This window comes from Solanum stenotomum, chromosome 7 (assembly GCF_019186545.1).
Source record: "Solanum stenotomum isolate F172 chromosome 7, ASM1918654v1, whole genome shotgun sequence".
NCBI classification, from domain to species: Eukaryota; Viridiplantae; Streptophyta; class Magnoliopsida; order Solanales; family Solanaceae; genus Solanum; species Solanum stenotomum.
This window is the reverse complement of record NC_064288.1, coordinates 33,234,553-33,239,028: the sequence shown is the minus strand read 5'-3', so window position 1 is coordinate 33,239,028 and position 4,476 is coordinate 33,234,553. Positions and strand designations below refer to the sequence as shown.

At 38.9% G+C, this 4,476-nt stretch overlaps 1 protein-coding gene and 1 pseudogene across 1 annotated transcript in view; one reads left to right on the top strand and one right to left on the bottom strand.

The window, feature by feature from the left end:
* LOC125870224 (uncharacterized) overlaps nucleotides 1-4,476 on the top strand; it is a 1,100,495-nt gene that overhangs the window by 341,530 nt on the left and 754,489 nt on the right. The window lies entirely within an intron of this gene.
* Nucleotides 1,546-2,430, bottom strand: LOC125870228 (vesicle-associated membrane protein 722-like; annotated as a pseudogene).

The window sequence follows — 4,476 nt, the reverse complement described above, 5'->3', positions numbered from 1 at the left end:
AATTAACAATACAATAACAATGATAATAACAACATTCAACTATACAAGCTAAGCTAAGCATAAGCCAATAATCAACATGAAGACCAATTCACAATTTTGTCCATTCAAGGCTAACATCCCACATCCTTCAATTCACTGACAATTCTTAACAATTCCACATAGATAAATACATATATGAACAGTCCACAACAATCTACACAATAATCGTCCATCAGTTACACAAAATCAATACACCCACTTTTGGCCAAATTTAGAGAATTTGAGAAGACATGGGTTCATGGGAATTTCCTTCTAAAAACCATTAATAATCATTAATAACCATATAAATCATCATTTAAAACCTTTTTATGCAAGAACCCATGCTAGAATCGAAATAGGTTTTTGTGTGTATTTGAAAAACCTTGTAAACCTTTTGATTGGGTTCCTTGAAAGAAAGAATAATCAAGGATAAGGATCCGCATACCTCTAAGTTGAAAACTCACCAAAATTGAAGAAGAAGCACTTGAAATCTTCAATCCTAGCTCCAACTCCTCTTCTTCCTTGAGTTAGAGAGAAATATATGAAAGGAGATGGGTTTCTTTTTAATTCTAAGAGGAGTGACTTAAATGAAAGGAATTAAGTCATAAAAAGGTCTTATAGTTGCTAGGAAAAGAATAAAATAACATAGGGTCAATTTTGGAAAAGGACTAAGGACCCATAAAGTCTTAACTTAAAAAATTCTATCCCTTCCCGTCTTAGTTCGCCCTTTTTTTTTTCAGCCTGACAGTGCTTCAATATTTCGGGCATAACTTTTTATTCCAAGGTCTTAATTGGGCAAACTCGGTGGCGTTGGAAAGAGAACTCAAAGACCTTTAATTGGATAGGTAAAGGTCCACCTAATTCATTTTGAGCTAAAATATATGACCATTTAAAGTTGACCCTTACAACTCACTAGTTCAAATGACTAGTTTCCGGATGTCACGGTCATTGCTCATCACTTCATCAAGTTCCCAACTCCAAACTCACATGTAAGGCTCTAGTTTCACTAGTTAACTTTTAGGGTCGTCACAGTAGAGGTCGTGGATGAGGGCCTGCAATGCTCCCCCAATCTCGGCCAATACTAAGTCAAGACCATTAATTCCAAAAGTTATTTTATTAATGTAGGGTCATTTTAATAAAATTATCTATGTACTTCTAAATCATTAACCACTACTTTAAACTTCATAACTCACAAGACTTAAATCATAACCAACTCTCCTCTCCAAATATTCTCTCTCTAAAACTCCATTGAAGAACGAGAACAAGGTCAAGCTTAGGGTTCAAGGAGCAGCCTTTCTTCTTCAATTTCGTGTGGAAATCTTCCTAAGGTATGGTGGATTTTAACGTATGCGTAGATTCCACCCATAAAGTCCCTTTTTCTTTTTTTTTTAGGATGAAAAATTGAATATCATTGACAAGAGTTTCTAGCATTGCAGGTCTTTTTCTTATAAAAAGGAACATATCATTAACAACACAAAATGACATCTCAATGGCGGCATCATATACCACGACATTTAGACCAGAATATAAAGAAGAGAAAACTCAGATCCTTTTTGCTCCAACAAACAGAAAAAAAGTGAGTAGGCTAATACATACAGAAACATACACCATCTCTATTCTCACAGAATTGTAAATGCTGATATAAGACAAAGCTTTTCATACAACTATAGCATCACAATAGAAACATCCTCACTTTCCACAATTGAATCCCTTGCAAACTGAGAGAACAATGATGAGGATCAAAGCTATGAGGATACCTAACACTATCAGCTTGATTTTCATGTTTTGCAGCCACATCTTCTTCTGTATTTGGGTTCCCGTGTTCCTGAAGTCTTGTGCCTGGTGATTAAGGTTCTCTGTCTTATCAACAAGAAGCTCTATCTTCTCTCCACGATCAAGACCCTTCTTAATGTTTTCCATCATAACACCCTTAACTTCTGAAACCTGTAATTTCCTCAGGATGTTCAGCACAATACTGCATATGCTCCTTCAACTTAGGGCCAAATTCCTTGTTCAGGCTATTAGGAGGAGTTGTCGCAGCCTTCCCACTCCCATATTTTGACATGAAATCATCCTTAATGCGCTCCAAAAGTGCTATTGGAATTTGTCTTCCAACAGACTCCTCAGCAACCACACAGTATGTGAATCCATTATCAACAAGGTAGTTGAAGGTATGACCATCACAGTTATAAGTGGACTTGTTATTGGAAGCAGGCAGCTTCTGAAGACACTGATAAGCTATGGAGTTGAAGTTACCACTAAAATCTATGTATTTAGCCAATATAACATTCCCACGACCAACAAACGCATAGATCAAAGCATTCTGTTGACCCATTTACAACCGATTTCTTGCTTTTCCGGTGGATCGCCGATCTGGTTTTGTGGGTTTTCTTCGATTTTGCTTAGCAAGCAAAACAATATAGAGTCCCTTCAAAATTTAATTTCAAGCTTTCAATTTCCCCAAAAAACCTAGGGTTTCAATCTAAGTCGTGGGTCCTCTTTCAAAAACATTTTCAATTGTTTATTTATGGTTGATTATGGTGGTTTATGGTTCAATTGACAATTAATTGATGAGTTATGACAAAATCCTCCCAAGAACCCATGAATCCCTCATAAACTCTAAATTGTGAATCCATGATGTGGGATGATTGATTAAAGAAGTATGTCAATTGATTATGTGTATGTTGATTGAGTTATTGAATCATTATATTCCCCGATTGGCTGGTTTGAAGTAGGTGAAATTGCTCAAATTGGTCCCGAACTAGTTTATGAGGCCATTGAGAAAGTCCGACTCATTAAAGAAAGGTTGATGATGGCCCAAAGTCGGCAAAAGGGGAAGCTTAGTCTTAGGTTTGTGGGCCCCTATCAAATTTTGAAGCGAATTGGGAAAGTTGCCTATGAATTAGTCTTGCCAAATGAGTTGGCCCCGGTTCACCCGATATTTCATTTTTCTATGCTCAAAAAGTATATGGGGGATCCGGTATCCATTATTCCTTTAGAAGGGTTAGGTGTTGATGAAAACCTTTTCTATGAGGAGGTTTCGATAGAGATCCTGGACCGACAAGTCGAGAGATTGAGAAATAAGGAAATAGCTTTCGTTAAAGTTTTATAGAGGAATCGTCTAGTTGAGAATGCTACATGGAGGCCGAGGCCTGATGTTTGCGTATTCAATGACACAACTTCCAATGCAAGTGTCTACGATCATGCAATAGTATAATAACCTAACCAAGGGTTGGGGTCAAGTCCCAAGAGAGTGGTTTCGAGAATTAGTAGAAAAATAAAATTTAGTTCATGTGGGCATCACATCAACGGTCTTCATCGAGATCGCCAACTGGGTTGGCGATACGCCGATGAAATTCTCACTTCGACAAGTTTTACAAACTCAACCATTGAGGTATATTGAGTCAAACAGCGGGAATGATCAGGTACGCCGATCATGTCGGCGATCCGCCAAAAGGACATGTTGCTCGCCACCATACATCTTTTCAAGCACTTTCCTTCCTCAATCTGTACAAACAACACACTATTATTTATAAAAGTAAAATCCTACATTTATGACCTTGGGTTTCCTCCCAAGAAGCGCCTTATTTAACGTTGTGGCTCGACGTAGGTCCTGCCTGACTCTCTGTTATTGGAGCTAGGCCTAGTGTCACTAGGTAACCCGAATATATCGTTTGGATGGAGCTGAGGCATTGCAAACATCAGGAGTGATCTGATGTGCTGGATTGATCTAGAATGACATCCAATCAATTGATTCAACGCTTCAACATTCTCTCTTATTTCGTCTAACACTCGATCTTGATCGGTGATCTTTTGGAGAATGATTTAAAGTGTCTCCTCAACAGGGCTTTCCTCATCTTCTCTAGACTTCTTCGGCACAAGAGGAGGTATGTACCTCCCTTGGCGTTTGCACTAGTTTTCCACCTCCGATATTTTGGTGGTCAAGTCATTTAGTTTAGATACCAGTGCAGCTAGTGTGAAGTCACCCTCGACTTCTTGATCTGCCTCAACTGGCTTCCCACCCACTCCCTGTCACGACCCAAGCCTAGGGCCTAGACGTGACATGGCGAATGAGGAACCCGAAGGAACCCCAAACAAGCCTCTCAAACTTGTCATCACACTTCATCGGTCATGGAAGTACATTCAACATTTATTTAACGGGAAATAGGGACTAAGGGCAAACCATTTCAAAATGATATCATAGAACAAGAGTCAAGCTCATTTACAAAATACTTGTCCAACGCACACCTCTACATACATAGATAGGACGGGGCCATGAAATACTACCGGCTCCCCTCATAGTCAAAATACAATTGCAAGCTAAAGTCTCAAAACATAGGAGTAGGAAACATAACATAGCCCTCGAATCATTGAGGACTCACCAACAACTCGGATAAGCACCGTACTAGCCACGTGAATGGAGAGAAGGATCAAGAGTAGCTCCGGTCCCTACATGGT